The sequence below is a fragment of the Thunnus maccoyii genome, chromosome 16 (assembly GCF_910596095.1).
Source record: "Thunnus maccoyii chromosome 16, fThuMac1.1, whole genome shotgun sequence".
Taxonomy (NCBI): domain Eukaryota; kingdom Metazoa; phylum Chordata; class Actinopteri; order Scombriformes; family Scombridae; genus Thunnus; species Thunnus maccoyii.
The window spans coordinates 9,915,465-9,936,621 of NC_056548.1; the positions used below are offsets into that span (position 1 = coordinate 9,915,465).

Genomic DNA, 21,157 nt, shown 5'->3' on the forward strand with positions numbered 1-21,157 from the left:
TATGTATGCATCCATTTTCCTTTGGTCACCAGGTACGGAGCACATGAAAGCGACATGGTCGTACCAAGAAAAATGATCAGTCAGCATCAGTGGTTACAGCAAATGTTTAAGTTCAAGTAACAAGGATCTCTAGCGGATTGTCCGTAGGGAGCAAAAGAGGAATATGCTTGAACCACAAAGTCTGCAGAGGGTAGAGGTCGGGGTGGTTGGATGGGTCAACAAAATAAGTTATATGCGACCCGAACCGAGTTATGTTAACCCAATCTCCACAGAGCCCATACCAAGTTGTTTTTGTGCCTAACCTGAACAAATCCAAGACATAGTTGTGTAAAATCCAGTAACAGTTTTATTTTTGTATCAGTGACTTGTATTGGTTTGGAAAGACATTGACAAATGATGTCCTCCTGCCAATGAGGGCATCAGATCAGAAAATGCTTCTACAGTATCGTTCCAGAGGGCAATCACAAACAACATATTTTGTTGTTTAATATGTGGGAAATAGTTGGCACAGACTACACCAGCCAGCTTTAATGTATTTTGCTTTGAGCCCCAGAATTTGGCACAAATCTTTAAGAAATGTGCCTAATGTTAGGATATTATCAAATGACATATCAGATTAAAGGCAGAGTTTTACATATAGTCCCCCACAAGATTGGTAAATATTTCAGGAGCCGCCGAAAGGCAATACATTAATGTAAGTTTTGTTGATTTCACAGAACAAATTACAATTAATTGCATCAAATGATCACAAACTTTGTGACTGCAACATGGTGATTCTGGGGCCTGGAGCCACTCTGGGAATTTGTGATAGATATTTTAGCCCATAATCATCTTTCTGATTGGATCTTATAAAGGGAGAGTCCAGTTGCCTTTACAGTTTCTCTTAAGTGATACATTGTTTTGGAAAGCTGAGTTGGATGCAGAGTAGGGAAACATTGAAGAGAATTTTCTAGCAATATCCTTTTTATTCTATGCCTGCAGGACTTTAAGACCCCCCTGTTTATGTATAAATGTAATCACTATACCATCGCTGGGCATTTGTCCTCTTCCCTTTAGGCTACAGGAAAATTAACTCGCTAATCTGGATCTGTTACCTCAGTTTCAGTATTAATTGCAGCATCAAATAAATGGGGTAAATCTCCGCACTAGGTCCTAATCACTTATCTGCCAGAAGCCAGTGGGTATAATTGGAGCAGTTGTGGAAAATAACTTGGTGTTATCATCAACATAGGCGCAAGGGTGGCCCACTTAGAGCTTGGTAACTACAGTATTGTCAGTTCAGATCAAAATAAAGGGATTAGATGGCAACTTCTCTGGTGCTGAATGTTGAATATATGCGTGTGTACATGTGCATAATAGTGTGAGCTGTGTGTGAAACAAGTTGCCTGGATTTCTTTGCATGTATGACAAAACACAGGTCTTTGATGTTCTTATGAGCGTATGAAAGGGGTATCAAAACTCTATGTGGGAGAATGTGTTGCTGTTCTGGTGCGCATACTAAAAGGCATATCCAGAAACAAAGTCAGCCAGTGATAAGGCCCAGACTCGCCTCAGAGCCAGAAACCTCGTCCCTCTCTTGACAAAACCCAGCGATAACTGCAGCTCCGCTCCTCAAAAGTTGAATAGCAGCGAAAGAAAAGGAAAAAGAGAAGGCAATAATCTTTCTGTAAATGCCAGCTCAGAGTTTAACACTCTACAAAGTCACCTCCAATTTAGATTCATAAAGAAGATTGCATGCGTCAGATCTTCTTAAGTACTGGGACTTTTAGGAGCCAAACTTAATTTCCTTAGTTGGCAAACACCTCCGTGATGTGTGATCTTTCAATTAGAGGGAGCAGCTGTGAGTGTGTATGATTTGTGTGTGGAAGTGGGTGTGGTGTGCATAGGTCAGCGAAGTTACTGTGGTCTACAGTGACATCTGACCCCATTATGTTCTAACTGAATGAAAAGCAATATTCACTGATCTGTGAATGTCCTCCCTCACTCTACAGCTGCATTTTTCACTCTCAATTAATATGAAGAGCTGCATTCTGAGCCCTGATTGATGTTGACTGAAACATGTAAAGGGCATCAAAGAGCAATGAGAGCTGGCTTGTCAGCCAACACACACACACAAACACACACACTAACACACGCACACACACACATTGGGCCATGCAAATGGTCTTGTTTGTGTGTATTTATATATATATGTGCGTCAGCTTGTGTGTGTATGGCCAAGTGTGTGTCCCCTAGCACTCAGTATGCCTTAGAAGGAACACATACCTTACAAAATATCACAGATAATTGTGTCGAGATTAACGATCTCATTTTGATTAATGGTTAATGTTTAATTAACTCAACTTTAGGTCTCCGGCTTGTCGGAGGTTCCCCTGCATAGCAAATAGGCTTCTTGCTTAGTGTCAGGTAAACCATGGGCCCGAGTGTAGGTGCTGGGGAGGAAGTGGGACAGATAAATTTTATATTAATCTCCTGGGATGATATTTGTGGGCTGCTAGAAGCAATGAATAATTAATATTACCCAAGCAAGATAAGAATAACAAAATAATAAATAGCACATACAGTAGCAGGATGCGTGGATGTGTGTATCTACTCTAAGTTTGAGTTTGTCAGTGTGCTCCACATGTGCATACTTCTTCTTAAAAACATATGCTATGTCCTCTGCTCCCCATGTTGTGCATGTATGTGTGTTCTGCAAGCACTCAACTGCTGTCTAATATGGTGCATGTACATAAAAGTGTGCGCACGTCTGAGTGTGCATCCACATGCCGAAGCAGGGGAGATTATGCCAACACTGTGTATAGTATACATGAGCATGTGTGAGCGCATATTATGTTGGCGATTATACGCTCCTCATTCTATCTAAGACGTTTCTTTGAAGCTTAGGTTAGGGTACGAGACAAAGTAACCATGAAATTGACACCCAATCCCATTGGCCGGACCACATCCACGTCCAAATGAACCACTTAAACAGTTCTGGGAACAGAATGTGAGCCTTTCTAGTAATAATTCATCAATATAAAATCAGTGCTTTTCAATATGTATTATATTTCATAGTCAGGATATAACACATTTCTTTTCCCTCCTGCTCCAGCCCCTCCTCCCCCCTGCTTTCTTCTCTCGCCTGGCATACCAGTCTGAGAACGTGAATTCACACAAAAGTGAAATCTTCCTCGTGTCTGATGTGTGCATCTCTCACTCAATCCCCATCCACCCCCAACCGCCACCTTTCCTTTTCCTTCAACCCCCCACTACCCCAACTGACATTTGTAGGGAGGCTGCTCAAAGGGAAATGTGTGTATGTGTGTGTGTGTGTGTATTTGTGTGTGTGTGTGTGTGTGTGTGTGAGAGAGAGACAGAGAGAGAGAGAGAGAGAAGGTGGGTAAGAAATCAATGTCTTTGGCAGGTGTGTCCTCGTGTTTGAGAAAGACTGAGAGCAAGAGAGGGGTAACAAAGAGGGAAGAGGAGGGAGTGTCATTGGCAGGTGCGCGTGTGTCTCGGAGGTAAATGGGAGCTCTGAAGGGTAGTGTAGCATTTGGGAGTACGTTTAATATCAGATTAAGCATCTGACGGATGAGGGAGAGAAAGTGAGACAGAGAGTGTGTGTGTGTGTGTGTGTGTGTGTGTGTGTGTGTGTGTGTGTGTGTAAAACTACACCCTTAATAGATAGAGAGAGAATGAATTTTTGAAAGATAGCCAAGAGATAAAATGACATTTACGGATCAGAACTTCACATGTCTTCCATACTTGAACATCAGGCAGTCTGTCCCTTCCTTGGGACCGATCTGTCACCTCAGCTGGGCCGCTGAGCTTCGAAAAAAAACATGCAGATGGAAAAAAAGAAAAAAAAGGGCGTTTTACAGAGTACCAGCGCTTCTTCCATTTAGGCAGAAGAGTTTTCAATTGTAAGGGAATAGAAACTGAGCTTTGTCCCGGTCACCCTACTTTACATTTAGAGTTTGGCACTTTCACACCAGTCTTCTTCCATCCTCCACCTCTTTGCTTAAAAATTGCCCTGTATTGTACTCTCCCCACATTTTTCTCAGCAGCAACCGTCCAATCCAAACCCGCCTCTCCGACCTCTAGGCTACTACACCCACTTCTTTATGGAAGCATGACCAAAGGGATCTACCTAGGAGTTTTATGGTACTAGGAGTGGTATGGGATCCTTTCAAAGAGTGTGAAATATTTTGAATGAAATATGAGAACTCTGGAATCAGCACCTCCGATTTATTTTCTGTTTGGTCACAAAACATGCAGCAATGGGAGAACTAAACGGAGCATAATCCACCATTTTCTGCTCGAGAGGTGACCAACTTGCCTGTCACACATACAAACGCTGCGCATGACACTACATGAGAGAACGGAGAACCGACAGCGGAAGCAAGAGCATAACGGACAAATGGCCTTCAGCAGCACCCACAAAAGCCCTTCTACTAGCTGATCTGCAGCCATCTTAGACACATTTTAAGATGTATTTATGTTAGTAGTTATACTCTCTTTAACGTCAGTATGCTGGTGTTCAAACAAGTTTGAAGTATAACAACAGCCCATTACATCTTTGCTCATCTTTACTGGCCAATTGAATTTCTTCAGAGCTCAGAGGTCTGGGTTTGTAAGATTTTAGGTTGGTTAATTCCATAATTTGTGGCTTACATGATTTGGGAGACTCTTAAAATCTTAAACATCTTTTTAACAAGATTGTTCCCTTTTAGGCAGTTTGCCCACTTTTTTGTAATTTGTAGCTTTTTGAACATACCCTTCGCAACAAATGATGGATTCTGCGTCCCTAACACAATCTTTAAAGAATATATAAATGGGTATTGTGCTGAGTTTGTGCTCATCAAAAACTACAGGCACACAGAACGAATGACCCAGACCATCAATCAACTGATCAATTTGTCAGCTTATCATCAGTCAGTCATCAACCATAGAACTATTTACAGCTTCCTCCTCCAAAAGTAGTTTTAAAAATGACAGAGTGCGCAAGACAGAGAGGTGTTTTTGATTCATGCCAAAACACAACTGCATATAACAATATCATTCATCAATCTCGCAATCATGATAGAGAATTTCTGCCTAAGTGAACGTCTGGCGGTCGGGTTTTACAAGCCAGTGAGAAAGTGGCAGTCGACTAAAAATAACCCTGCAGCGGGGTCTTATAAATGGGAAGGAGGAACAGTAAAGGGGAACAAAAAGAAAAACACACACACAGCCAAGTGGTGATTTCATTTCCCTACCTGTCATAGCGCGGCTAAATAACTCTGGTCAGGGTATTACAAGCTCTGGGCTCGATGGCTCTGAACAGCAATCCTATGCAGGTGGGAAATGAGCAGGAGGAAAAGGGAGTGAAGGAAAGCGATAAGAGGGAGAGAGAAAGGTAAAACAAAAATGGAGAGTGGGGGAGATGGATAGACCAAGAAGTATAGATGGTGGGGGAGAGAATGGTAAATGGGAGGGGAGGGGGGGGTTGGGAAAGGGTGATAAGGAAATGGAGAGGGCATAAGGAAATGGAGAGGAACAGGCGAGAGATGGAGAAACAGAAAACGGAGAAGAAAAGTCTTAATAAGAAAAAGAAGGATGGAAATGGGACATGGGATCGTAATGGCTGAGGGAACAGGAGGCAGTCCTGCTGGGTGCTCTCTTGGATGAGTACACATACACATACATACACACACAAAACACACACATACATACACACAGAGTGCATCCCAGTGAGGTAGTCTCTGACAGATGGAATTACACACTCCTATAACTCTGTAACTGTCCTGGAACACACACAAAGGCGACAGTTGACTTTCTGAAGCGAGAGTTCTCTGGGCAAGGTTACATCCTCAGCAAGTTTACACTCTCTGTCTCACCCTCACACCCTCACACACACACACTCTGACACATACACACACACACACACACAGAAAGAGAGAAAGAGAGAGAGGGGGACAGAAAGAAAGAGAAACTGAGGGACAGAAACAGAGAGAAATAGAAATATTATTTAAGTGATTCCAATCTGTACCATATTGCAGTGCGTGACAAACTGCAGTGGTCGCCTGCCAAGGGAGGGATTGAGTGTGTGTGTGTGTGTCAGAAAGAGAGAGAGAGAGAGAGAGAGAAAGATAGAGAGAGAGAGGTGGAGGTAGTAGATGAAAGGTGTGGGAAGGGATAAGAGAGAAAGAGAAACTGAGAGACACAGCGAGAGACAACAGTTGAGAAAAAAAATGGGAAGGAAATCTGATAGGACACTGCTTATAAATGGCAGCATTAGAGTGTCAGTCATTGAAATCTGTGCACACGGTGGATAGAGAGACAAGCACAGGTATTATACTTAAACGTATCACAGCCTTCCAGCCAGGGTAAGAGTGCATGATCTGAGTATATTTTGGCTTCAAGGACACTTGATTGAAGTCATAAAAATGAAAGATGACTTGTTGGAACGGAGTCACTGCGGAATCTCTCCCTTCAACCTCTCGTCCCTCCCTCCCCCCTCTAATTTTTCCCCTTCTCTTTTTCCCTCTCCCTCTTTCCTCTGCGGACTTTTTATCCTGCCAAAACAGTGCCTTCATCCCGAACACTCAGAGGTAGAGGCAGGGATAATTGAAAAAGTTCTCACACTGGGAGTTAAGTGAAGCAGATAAGGGGAGAAGTTTGAGGGAGCGAAAACATTTGCGGCAGAACAACAAACGTGTGTGATTGGTCGGGGGGGTGAGGAAGGGGTGGGCGGGGGGATTTCTGTCCTGAGTGAAAGAGAGAGGCGGAAAAAAAAAAAGAGTAAGCAATAAAGTCTGTGTGTGGTAACAGGGCAGGAGGGGAAGAGAAAGAGAATGAAAGCTTTATCTTATCTACTTTAGCCATCGCTACTGTCCACTGGCTCAGAGTATAATACCCACTTATGCAAATACATCCACATCTCGGCTCCCCTGATACTGTGGAAGCCCTAACAACATTTTAACAAAGTGTGTGTTTCGGTGTTGGCTTGTGTGCGTAAATGTTTATGTGTATATGTGCTCAGCCCAGTGCACCTCTTGGGTCAGTGTGTGGATGTTGTTTGTGCAAGAAAGGGCTGTGCCAAGAAAGACACCACCACCACCACCACCACCCCCACCCCACCCTCTCTCTGCCTATCCCTCCAGTCATCCGTCCACGCCCTGCTCCCCTTCATCCCTCATTCATTCTCCCTGCCTCTGTGTCTCCCTCCCAGCTGACATCCCTCCTCTCCTTGTCCCTTTCCTTCCATCTTTCTTTCCTCCATCCCTCCTGCTTTCCCCCATTCCTCCCCTCCCGACCGCCCTACCCTCTTCTCCCCCTCCTCTCCCCTTCCCTCCTTCTGTCACTGCCTTTGTCTTTTCATGGCCACCTCAAATGGCTTCAGATCAATCAAAGGCACTCAATGGACTTTGTTAGCGAGCCACTGTTGTGGGAGAATGAAGCCATGCACCCAGGGGTCTGCTGCCCTCATAATTAAATAGCTGGGGGACTGAATGCTTTCTTCCCTAGGACCTCCTGCACTCTCCACTGACAATCTACCTCCAAGCGATTTGTGCCGCTGCAAAACTAATCACTTAGGCTTGTGCAATCTCAGGCATACTATAGAGAGAAAACCAGCAGTATTATTAGGTTTTGGAAAATATCCACTGTTAATAAATGCTCTTGGAAAAGCAGCTGATACTGATTTGAAAGCATGATTAACCCACTGGTCTCCTGCAGAAGAGAGGCAGGTACCAGTGGTAGTATGCTGATGAAATCAACAGTCGATGGGATGGACAACTCCATGTCCGGAGCCTGTCAATCACAAACTGATTTACGTAAAGCAGGAAAAGAAGTTGTGTGTGCAGAGATCAATATCTCATCCTTTAAGTGCCAGCAAGGAATTACAACTGACCAGCACTCCTTATACTGTATGACCTACAGTGTATATAATACACCAACATGTTTAAGTGTGCTTTTTGTTAACAGCATTTGATCAAAACTGAACCCAGTGCTGAATTTCGTAATTACATGTGAATGCTTTCAACAATTCTAACAAATTTGAGATAACTTAAAGTTTCACTCAATATATATTTATTTTTATCAATAATGGATCAAATTAATATGTGAAATATGTCACTCATAGTGACAAATCTTTCAACTCTAATGAGATTTTTTTTTAGCATTTTTAGCTTATTGTTATTATCGTTTTGGTAGATTCCACCCTCATCAACCTTGTTTCTAGCAGCATCAGGCAGCTGTTTTAGCAAGAAAGGTCAGATAAACCCACTGTATGCTACCTGTCTAACACCAAACAGCAAAAAGACAAACTTTGCAACTATTGTAGCTGGTGAAAATAATGGAGCATCTTACGTTTACAGAGCTACACAGGAGCTGGTGGAGACTAAAACAAACCTTGGATTTCCATTCATCACATAGCTAGAAACATGACTTCAGATGAATGCTAATATTGCTCAGTGTCTGCTGGCTGTATAGATAGGGGTGTGTTGGTTGACACATTTTTCAGTTTTTCATTTCAGTTCAGTTTTCAGCTCGTTCCCATATCCTCAAATGGGTAAGAAATCAATTGATGCAGCTTTAAAAACTAACAATGAAACTAAACTTTTAAACCAACATGGACAAGAAGTCTTTAAGTAATCAGAGAAAAGGAAATTTGAACATCTATAATTCCATGACAACTCCAACTTGGAGGAAGATACGATCGAAAGCTCGTGACTGCGGTGAGATTATTTTGTGAGACTCATATCTTATGAATTAAAGTATTATACCAACTTGGAACCGGATGCAACCCAGCCTTCGCACATGAATAGCGGACAGGGCTGGCACCAAAGCACACACAATTAACCACCACATGTACACACTCCTAAACACACACAGAGCCCACAAAACGTTTTTCACATCAAGCATTCTGACAATAATAGACCCACATGCACACAAATAGTAACATTGGCAGAGCATCGTCACTGGTGGGAGAGTCTTGGCAGTCGACCTGTAGCCCAGCGCTGCTCAAATCAGGACAGTCTGACTGAGACTGACACAGAATGGACAGAGAACTGAAATGAACAGACTGGGCACAGCCTGGTCCATCAGGCATCTTTTAACCAGAGCTGACAAGGCTGCCAATGAATGCTGCAACTTTAATATAGTGCCATTTTGAAAATTAGCACTGTTAAATAAAGTCTGGGGGCAACTGCCACTGGAATGTCCAATATAACAATTGTTTTGCTGAGTCATAAGCTTTGCTTTGTTTCTACTGCCAAAAAATAACAACAACAACAACAACAACAAAATATCACACCATAGCTGGATAACCATGTTACACCAGTGGCTGGAGACATGAAATCCTGAGTGAGTCTCCCAGTGGACTTACATGTAAAACTCAACTGTTTATTCAGTTTGAGCAAAAATATAACAAAAATTCAAAGCATGAAATTTCAATTTTCACACTTCATCTCTCGTGGAAAATGTATCCTATTTTTATTTTTTTTTCATTGGAGGAGAATTGTGGGATGATTATTCAAACTAGCCAGTCCCAGAGTAATGCATTTATAATGTGTTATATAATCTTGGCAAACCTATGTGTGTTTCATAATGATTTAAATATTTTGGCCACTCCAAGCCAAGCAATTGATTTATATTTATCGATGGCTAATGATATTCAAACACTGTGACCTAGTGGCTCTTTTGGACATGGACAGAGGTGTGAATCTTATTCCCTTTTACGACATCCTACAAGGGCAAAGAGCTATTTGCTGAAGGCTGAAAATCTTTAGTGTTATACTTTCTCACAAAGCTCAGCAACAAAAAAGGGTGGGATAATATTTTTAGACAGTGTGTTGAATGCCTTTTCTTGATGTAGACAGCTGGGTGAAGAAAGACAACACAAAGTGCTTCTCCCCAAAGCCACATGGGTGAGACTTAACAGTGAAGTAGTTTCTTTCTATGCTTCTAATGTCTGTGACATTATTGCATAGGTCTATCGCAAAAAGAAATCCCATTTTTAAAGTGTAGATTTGAATCTACTCCTCTGTGGCATCTCAACCAAAGTTGAGATATATCTTCCCTCCTTCAATTTTTCACCTGACAAATCTCTACCACAGCCCTCACCAGTGAGCTGCCTGAAAAAGATATCTTCATCCAACCATTCTGCCCAGGTGTCCTGCCTGAAAAGAGTCTTTCTACCAAACCGTTACACCTGAATGCCTCAATGTCAGTTCACTCTTGTGTCATAACTGGAAAAAAAATAAAATAAACAGCCAACCTCGAGCAAAAATTCAACCAGACATACTCTTATGTTATAACATAAGGGTATAGTCCACTCATAAACAGAGAAAAACAAACATTGCCAGCCGTTTTACCTAAAAAAATCTGTCCATTCCCTTTTCCTTCTAATAAGCTCTGTTTTTCTTGCCTGAGGTAGTTCAGAACGTATTGATTTGTGCTCTATTCTGTACTGTTTCCTGCTGCAACAGCCTCTTTACAACAGCAGAAACACAACATTCATGTTTATCATCCAATTTTGTGTCAACAACCCCGAAACCCAACTAAGAACTTCAGTTATAGTAGGTAGTTCAGTAAGCACACAGGCTAGACTTGTTGGAGAGCCATGAGAACAAAAGGTTGGGTTTTTTTTGTTTTTTGTTGTTGGTCATTTTATCTGAATAAATGTCTCTTCATTCCAGATCTTGGTCGTAGAATTAGAAAAACGTAATTATATGGTGTTCTTTAATTCTCCTTTTAAAAAAAGTAGTGTGAATGGAGGACACATGCAAGATATATGCATGCTACTGACCTGAATTAGAGTGAAATATTGCTCCGCTGTGTAGCGTGACTTGGCATGAGATAAGTGCGACAGGGAAGCTGCTTTAGCGCTATCTGGAGGACAGTCTGTCCTCTGTTGTGAAGGGCAAAGAGGAAAGAAAATTGATCACATCCCATTTCTCTTCTCTCTATCCCTTAACTTTTCTGTGTCTTCTTTTCTTTTTGTGTCACCCCACCCATATGCCCTCATTTACTGTCTCTTTGCCTCATCCACCCATCCATTGCCCTCAATCCTCTCTTTCAAATCTTTTTTTTCCCCCCGCTACCCCATGTCTCGTAGTGACACTCTCTCTCTCTATCAGTTGTACCATGTCTGCATGTCTCCTTCCGGCCCATAAATAGTGTTTATGTGTTAGATGTTGTGCATATGAATATCAGATCGTCTTGATGTTTCCTCTGCACCAGCAGTCAGCCTGAGATATCACTCAGGATTTATCTGTCGTTCCGCTCCGCTCTGCTTTATGGAGGCAGCTCGAACACAGAGGTCAATACAGAAAAAGAGTGGGAATGAAAGAGAGAGAGAGGCCTGAAACCAGACTTCCTAACAAATGACAAACTGCTTGCGTGTATGATGGATGCTCCCGGATACAATCTGGCTGAGCGTACGTATCCATGCATGTGTGGGGTAGAGCTGTGACAGTCATGTCTGAGTGTGTCTAAGTGTGTATTTCACTTTGTTTTGCGTACTGGTATCTGTGTATAATTGCGTCTACAGCAAAATGTCAATGTAGTATACAGTTACAGGAAATTAGGAGGAATGTGTGATTCTGCATTATGCAGTGCACTGTATCTGTGCATACTGTATATGTGTGTGAGCAAGTGTGTAAGGAATTAAGGTTTCAGCATTCTTCAAACAAACTATTTTGTATGAATAGTCGTCCAAATCGCCTGAAAGCAAAAGTGTAATCTGTGTTCTGAGCAGCCACACCCAAAGGTGGGGCAAAATTCTTACTGTCATAGAAAGTGGCAAGATGTGATCAGTTGTTCAAATGGTGATAACGGTGCATACTTTCAGATAGTATTTCCTCAAAGATATTCCTCATTTACAGTTGAAATCTTGCAAGCTTTTCCACCTCCACGCACCTGGCTAATTGCTGTGTGACAGGGGTTGCGTGCTTAAAGTTAAAATTGACAGATGCTGCGCCCCGATTCCATCTTTGGAGCTGTGTACGAGAGGGGCTTTCAGATGCTGTTAAACGATCCAACAAACACTTCACTGGAAGTACACTGATGCCTTTCAGAATCACTTAGGACAATTATACATTTTTGTGGTGTTGGCTCTCTGATTCAGCACATTAAATTCAAAGCGAAATATTGACTATGAGTTTAACAGGCTGATTTTCAGCTTTATTTGGAAAATTTGTTACATCCACATCAGATAAATAGTGTAGGAATTGTAGTCCTTTTTACACATAATATGCAATTTTAGGAGACAAAAACTGGACAAATTAAAGGTACCCATGTAGTTTTTTGACCACTAGTTGAGCTATGTATTGATGAGTAGCTCCAAATTTGATTTGTATCGCCTGCTTTCACTGCACATAGACACATGTATACATACATAATATACATAGGAATATATATTCTTGCTGATGTTTTCATGCTGTCCCACTAGTCTAAAGTTTGTGGTGCTAATTCCCCCAAATACTTGCAACAATGCACAAGCAAAAGGAAGGGGGTAAAGGAACCAGCTAGCTGGTTAGCAAACATGGATGTAAAGCTTTGAAAATGGTTAATGAGGAAGAAAATTAATTCAAGATGTTTTTAGGCCTTAAGCATAAAGTGTTTTGATGAGAAACACAGAATGTAACTATTTTGTTTACAGCAAAACTCCAAAGGATACCTTTCAGTAACTTAAATCAAGTCATCATAGTTAATATTTGGTTGCAAGTCCTGTGCAGGGATCTAAAACCCACAGACATCAGAGGACACATCTGCTAGAGCTGTACTGCAGCCACCTTCACCGCCTCCATCTTTCATGGTCCTTTCATCTTCTTTAGCAAGTCAAGCACATGCTCGTTTGGATTGAGGGCAGGTGACTCAGCCAGTAAAGCTCCACTGTTTTGGCCCCAAAAAATCCTTGGTTGCCTTGTCAGTGTGTTAAGGATTATTGTTGTGTTGCATTATCCTGAAAGTCAGCATTTTAACGTCAGAGATTATTTAATTTTCAATCCAACAAGCTGGAGCAGAGCCAACTGGGAGAAATCGTGCACCGAAGTAAACGATGTAAATGATGTAAACGATGTAACAATGCATGTTTATGTGTGTACGCGGGTGCCACTGGTGCGCCGATATGTGTCTCCTTACAGACAGCTCTGTGGGCAGGTGGTGTTGAAGCCCATCCAGATGGGCTCTAAATCATCCCTGTTTTCTTGCCAACTCCCCAACATAAATATCCCAGAAGGAACACAGAAGTTACCTTGGGGTCCACCATCTTTCAATCCCCTGTCTATGCCGTACCCGCCTCTCAAATAACTTCCTCTCTGACAGCTTTTCTCTCTGTCACATTTTCTCTGTCACCTCCTGGTCTCATTTTCACCTCTTTTATCTCTTAGTAGCTTGCTCACTTTACTTTGCTGTCTTTTTCCTCTCTTTTTTATCTTATTTTTCTCCCCCCCCCCACCTCCCTACCTGTCTGAATAGCTCATTCTGTCTGTCTAAGCTTGTATCTTTCTGTAACTCTTTCTTTTGCTCACTCTTTATCCTCTGTTACTCGAAGAGTTTTGTCTTCCCCCTTTCTGGATGTTTACCCCACTTTCTCGTCTTCACCCTTGGGTGTTTGGCTAACCTGTCGCTTTGGCACTCGCTCAACCGTGTCCCACAGCCATCTGTCAGCATCTGTTTAATCTCACATCAGCACATGTCTCTCTCACCTTCTCTCACCTGTCTTGCCTCCTGTCTGCCTCTTCCGTCTGCTTGTCTTTCACCTGTGACCTATGGGAGCATCTATAAGACCATATGTGTGTGTTGTCACCGAGCCTACCCTTATCACTAAAGCCCACCTGGCCTATTTTTCTGGTGTTGTGCCTCAGTTGCCACCTACTGTAACACCGTAACACACATTCTCAAACAACTGCTGCACAATCTATGGAAGAGAAAGATGAAAGTAACTTGAGGTGGATGTTAAAAGTAGAGTAAAAAGTAGAGATGTGTATTGCAATGTCCGCTTTTTCATCTTGATGTGTTTTGAATAGGTTTGTATGACTTTAATCTACATGTGCACAGTGTGTGTAGGCATCAGACAGAATGTGTGTGTGTGTGGGTGCGTGTTTATGCATTCACTTATCTATATCGGTGTGTGCATGTTGGTATGAGGGTGTTTTTCAATCACAGATAGCTTGAAGTTATCACTCACTAATCCTCTAATGAACCGGCACAGTTTAGATAAAACTGCCTCCATCAAACTCTTTCAATGGAAGAAAAAGCACAAGGCCCAGGCCTCCTGTCATCCTTCTCTGCATTCCCACAGTCCCTCCATCCCCTCCCACCCTCCTCCAACCTTCGATCTCTCCCTTCTCCTGTTGATCCCTCCTTCCCTCGTTCCCTACGCCCTGATTCCCCCTTTTCTTCCTTGATCCCTCCTTCGGTATTTCTCTGTTTCTTCCCAGATCTCTCCTTCCTTACAAAGTGATCCCTCTTAAACCGTCGTTGCCTCGTTCCCTACTTTGTTATAACTTCCTTTCCTCCTCTCCTTCCCTTTTTTCATACCACCTGATTCCCCCATTTCTCCGTGATCCCTCCTTCCCTTGTTCCCCACCTGATTTCTCCTTTCTTAATCGATCGCATCTTTACTCATACCCAAATGTATCCCCTTCATCCTTCCTTCACTTCACTTCCTCCTTTCCCTTCATGTACTCAGTCCATAATACCTGTTTCTCAATTTTTTACATGACCCCTGCTTCTCTTGTTCCCTACCACACAAATCCACGGTTTCCTTCTTAATCCTTCATTTCCTTTTTGACTAGATTCATCAATTTCTTCTGTTTCCTACCTCCTTACTCTCCACTTTCTGCCCTGATCCCTCCTTCCCTCTATTTCCCAACCAGTTCATCTGTCTTGTCCTTGCTCCCTTTTTCCCCAGTCTGCGTCTTCCCCCATCCCCTTCATCCTCCCTTTTTTTCATCCTACCTTCTCTTCTACTTGATTCTTTGGTCCTTTATCTCTCCATACCTCATTTACCAATGATTTCTTCCTTTTTTTCCTTGATCCCTTCTTCCCAAGTCCTTTACTACCTACCCATCCTTTGTTTTTCCCCAATCCCTCCATCCCTTGTTCCCCTCCTGATTTCTCCCATCTTTCTTGATCACTCCTTTCCCTCTGTTGATTCCTCCCTCCCTCGTCCCATACCACTGGGGAAGAACCCTCATCTTCCTCGATCCTTCATTCTTCCCTCGTTTCCTCTTCCCGTATTCCTACTTTTCTTCCTCGATTCCCCCTTCTTGCCTTAATACCATCTGATTCCTAATTTTTCCTCGATCTCTCCTTCTCTCGTCTCCTTCAACCTTTCCTCCTTGATCCCTCCCTTCTGCATTTCTAATCAACCAATTCCTTCTTTTTTCCTTGATCCCTACATATATCCCTCAATTATATCTCTATAATGATAGCCACGTCTCCTTCTCCCCCTGATACACGCAGCCCTTCCTTTCCTTTCGGCTTCGATCCATCACTGGCCTGCTTCATTTTTTTGTCTCTATAGAAAAAATATAACACTGGTGTGGAGTTACTTGACATATTTTACCAGAGGCAAAAACATAAGCCAAACACAAGCCAACCATTAAAACACTAACTCAAATGCCATACCAAGCAGCTCAAACAGGCCCACAGTCCTTTTGGTAATACATACTCCGCTGTTTCTGCTGTGCTCAATTAATCTGGCTCAGTCAAGACCGCACTGAACTGTCATCATAACACTAATAAAGAAAAAGCTTTGAGCTGTTTGCATTAAGTGGCCTGCTTGTCTCAAACTGTCAGTTCGCCTGCAGCTCTGGCTCGGCACAAGTTTTGTCCCTCTCTTTCCACTCGTTTATTCCACTGTGGTCGGGGCACAAATCCCCTCATCATCTCAAAGGAAACACTAAAGGCAGCATGGCCTTGTAAAGCCTCATTAGGCTTAATAACCTTTAGTGAGCGCAGAACATACACTCCACTGTAGGTATGTGTGAATCGCATATATGCAGGTATACATTCGTGTGGGGCGTCTGCATGTACTTCTCTGTGTGCGTGCATGCGTGAACGTGTGCACGTGTGTATGTGTGAATGTGTGAATGCGTGTGCAGTATGTGTGTGTCCTCTGAGAACAGGGCTAGCTCAGAGCCACAATGCGTCTTATTCAGCAGGGTCTCTGGATTAAAATGTAATTTCATTCAAAGTCGCAAATTGGGTTTTTTACTGTACTAATCTTCATTTTACTAAGCAGAATGAGGTATGTCATTAAAAAAAAAGAAGTGACTTAATGAAAGAATGCAGGATGGATAGATTGCAGAGGGGAAAGTAGTTCCCCACCAGAATGATAAAGGTTATTTTGAATCATAAGATGGTGAAATTCATGAATAATACACTACATGACTATATTTGCAGTGTGTATTGTAGCGATTATATTTTAGTGGTGATAATAATGATGACATCAACATTTGCAGTTCAGGCTTTCAACGATTGCTGTTATTCAGAGGGGCTTAAATTGCTGCTTCAAAATCAGCCGTACATTTCAGATTGTTCCAGATCAAATTATCAACATTAGTACCAAACAAAAGCACAAAAAGTACAGGGGGTCTGAGCAACAGGATTCAAACAAATATGCCTATAATTTGCATAAATATGAAAGAGGTCTAGTTAAAAAATAGGGCACGTAAAAAATAGACTCTGTGAAATATGAATAAAGTGCTGTCCGTATTGCAGAGAATATTGGACATTTAATGTGGACATAATTGATCTAAGTGAACTACAAGGACAAAAAAATTAAGAATGGCATTCTAAATTAAACTGTGAAATATAGTCGTGTACATTGTGCTTTATGGAAGGATTTCAGGGTGTATTTCAATAGTATTAAGTGAAGCTGAGAGTGAAGTGACTGAGCTGCAGGAACACAGCTTCCACTGTGAAGAATGACAAATAATGAATTCATACCATACCACCCCTCTCACCTAATCACATATAAGAATCAGCAAAACCATTTCCTACCGCTCTCCCTGCTAATACATTTCCGGAATAAAAAATCATGATCCACAAAATAATTTCAGTGATATTATCTGCAAATCTAGAATTGTTGGGTAAGACTGGTGCTTTTTAAACGGCTGGGCGCATTTAAAATGAACTGAGATTGCATAGATGTTCCTTTTCAATTAAATGTGTTTGCAATTGCGTAACCAAATTATGTTATGCTATGCCTATGCTATATTACAAACACGTCCTAGCATACTACTAGAATACCAATTCTAAAGCCAATTTCATTCTCTTTTTTTTGGGTTAATTAGGGTTATTTTTGGATTTCTTAGCTTAAATATCAAATATCTTCAATTTCCTCATTCAGCAAAACCTACTGATGAACAAATCACCTACCCAAATGTCTGTAATGGCCCTGATGGGAATTAGAAACCCATTTCCTTTTTTTACCCCCTCCTTCCCATTCATCCCTTCTTCCTTTCTCGTCTCCTCTCCTCCCATCCTCCCTGCCATAGATGGACGGGAGAGATTTACAGTTAGGGGTCACACAGTGGTTCTAATTAGCTTAAGTAGGTTGGGAGGAATAAGCACTTCCTTGCTGAGACACATCACCAAGTCCCACAGCTCTGTCTGACTAAGCAGAGACAGCCGACCTCTGCCTCTCTCTGTCTCTGTGTCCCTCTGTCTGGCTGTCTCTGTCTATGTCTTCACTGGTGCTGGAATTTCCCCTGCACCACAAGAAATATCTTCATAATAGATAACTTATGTGATAATTTATGGGAAAAATGTACTTGTCATAGTACGTAGTGATGACAACCCTTCTGCAGTAGCTTCAGACGTACCGAAAGGTAATCTGGAAAATATCTAACATAACCACCTCCAAGAAATGTCACACATGCTGTATTACGCTCGAATCATTGCTGTGCCATTTCTTTTTTGTCTTCAGATAAAATGTGAAAAGTGGAAAATGTTAGCTGACAGTAAAAAAAGAATAATACTCTGGCAAACACTAATTAATTCTTGAAAGACTCCTTTTTTTTTACCTCATGGACATGTTCTTTGACCTTGAGGAAATATATTTACTCACTTCAGCCTGTGATGAAAACACACACACACACACACACATACACACACACGTCACCTTTTATTTTTGTGATATTTTAAAATTTTATAAAAATTTACTTCCCTGTCAGAAAGTGTGTCTCCGCCTGCATGTGCAAGAGTGTCTCTCTCTTTCCCTCTCTCTGTGTGTGTGTATGTGTGTGTGTTTATCTACCTCTCTCTGATGTCCAGGGAAGGGATCTGTTCACCAGAAAAATATGGGCTCAATTCCCAATACCCCGCAGAAAAATCTCCACAGTTTCAAAAACACGAGAGGAGAAACTCCTTCCAAAAACAAAGAAAAAAAAACACCTTCCTCTTTTTGGATCAATCTGTGACAGATTCAGCAAATTTTTGGCAGAGGAGTTTGTTTTGTCTCTGAATTTCTCCAGCTCTCCTTCCCCCCCCTCTCAGGAGCACTCCTTCCCCCTTGTTGCTGAAATGTAAATAGCATTTTTAATTAGAATTCTATCGTCTGTTTGCATATTTTGCTATCAGCAGAGAAACCAGTGTACAATTCCCTGCAACTAACAATTTGCCTCCCTGTTGACTCAACCCACTTGTCACTGCCCTCTCTGTGTGTGTTCAAGAACCTGTCCCACCTCCTACCAGCCTCCTTTCATTTTATTTCTCACATTGCTCCCTTTCTATGGAGGTGCACCATGGAGTGCTAGAGAAGGAGAACTTCACCGGCCATGACCTAAAATTTATACTCTTTTAAGGCTGCAATTAACTGATGATTATGAGAATGTCTGCTAAAGTATTTTTCTGATAAATAGATCAATCGTTTATTGTGTAAAATATTCAATTTACAGTGATTATACAGAGAAAATTAACAAATCCTTAAAGACAAGAAGTTGAAAACAAAGAACATTCACCACTTTTGCTCGATAAATGACTTACAAGACAAATTGATAATGACATTTTTTGTCAATTAATTTTCTATGGATCAATTTATAGACTAGAATATTAATATTACTTAATTTACCCAAGCAACAACATAAACTGTTAAAAGAGCAGAAAGAGAGCATGAGTGATATTCTTAATGTTCTTAATGGCTATAATTTTTCTAGATTTCATTATTCCAGAACCGCTCCTTGGTCACACACTGCATTCAATACTGTGACATCTTTAACCATTGGATTTTCTGTTAATTCATTTTGAGTGTCTGCCCTTCTCATTTTTTTCTGTCTTTTAGCTATTACTACTCATTGCAGCTATCTTGTTCTGCAGCTTACAAACAAACAGATACTACTGCTGCCAGACACATCAACTTTTATAAACCTAAAACAGACTAGCCTGACACAGAGAAAAATGATTTTGTGAATTTTATATAAGGCTGAACCACTGCTGTGTTGCTTTAACACAAAAGCATACCAAAACAGGCATCCATTTATATGAATATGCTGCTTGAAATTATTTTCTAAAAATACTGAAAAGACAGAGACAGAGAGACATGGAGAAAGAGAGTGATGTTATTTCTCTTTTGCCCGATGACTGCTTGGCACAGTTCTGTAGAACTGAAAGGCCTCCCACAGCTAAAAAAATTATTTTTTTTAAAAACCCTCTCCTCCATCCAAACCCACCCCTTCTTCTCTTTCTCCCCTCGTCTCCTCTCTCTCATTCTGCTTATCTCCTTGCATGGCTGACACATTTGTCAAGTGGTGTGACTTCTCATCTTCTCATTCATGCAAGCTTTATTGAAATCTAATAAGCAATCCATTGTTGACAAAGAGATGTGACAGGACAAAGATTTCAGACTTAAACTATAGATCTTTACCCACTCCTCTCTCTTTCCCTCCTCCCTGTCCCCTTAATGCTGCCTCTTAGTTCAGCCTGGGTGTGTGTGTTGGGGGTGATGGGGGGGAGTGTGTGTGTGTCTCTACTGAACCTGTATGAAAGTTGAAAGTCCTCTTTATGTGCACATACCCCCATCTGTACTCATATGTGTGTGTGCAAGTGTGTGTGTGTGCACGTCTGCATGCGTGTGTGTGTGTGTGTGTGCATGTGTGTGTGTGTGTGACACAGAGATGCAGTTGGCTGCTCAGTTGGATAGAGGCGGATATGACTGGAACTGGATTGAGTGACTGGCAAACAGCTCGTCTACTGCTGGGAATACTAACATGACACGCACTCACATACACGTGTTTATTGCCAACTTACAAATTTCTGCAGATACAGAATAACACACACATATAAACATGTATAATGTACACACACACACACACACACACACACGCATACACAAATAGCATGACCTGCAGGCACCACACCTCTCCACAGCATCAATCCATCAGTATATCAACTGTCTGAATGATTCACTCTGAAAAATGCCAAAACACAGTTGTCTTTAATCATACATGCGCACACAACTGTTCAGGCACACACAAATACAGAGCCACTCTCTGTTAACACACACACACACACACACACACACACACACACACAAGAAGAAAGAAAAAAAAAAGCATTTCACTTCAAACCTCTACTGCTGGAGGGCTTGAGGGTTCAGTCCAATACCAAGGCAGAGCTACCAGATATTAAACATGCATGTGAAGGGCCTGCAGGTTCACCAGCAAAGCTCAGCTGAGATCAATCTGACAGACTTTTCTGCGGAAGAGACCATTTAATGGTACAACTTAAAGATCTGGGGACACTAATTGCTATTTTAGTCTACCATGACAATTATTCAGATTGTATTTTTTTTTTTAATAATTTCTGTTCTTGGTACAATTATTCTAATCATGCTTAAAGTTGGTCTTGAGAATGACTGCTTTTATTATCCCTATAACACTTACTTTTACTCACACTATTCCTTTGCCTTTAGCCAACCTTAGAAGCTCTCTGTGAACAGATTTTCACCAGCTCAAACACCAAAATCTTTGCCACAGGCTGCTGGGTCGGTCAAAGTTTCCTCCGTGAGAGCCAACTCTGTGATAACGTTTCAAATTAAAATACGTTTGGCCATGGGTCATTGCCTTTTGAAGTGCAAGGTGCAGACAGCAGTGCAGACAGCATAAAAACGATAAAATATCAACAAATCACCTTCAGTGTTTTATGCTTATCTGTTCCTTTAAAGATGACTGCTACAGGT

General features: G+C 41.6%; 1 protein-coding gene across 1 annotated transcript in view; it reads right to left on the reverse strand.

The window, feature by feature from the left end:
* Positions 1 to 21,157, reverse strand: part of grin3ba (glutamate receptor, ionotropic, N-methyl-D-aspartate 3Ba) — a 71,197-nt gene that overhangs the window by 49,096 nt on the left and 944 nt on the right. The gene's annotated exons all lie outside the window — the stretch shown is intronic.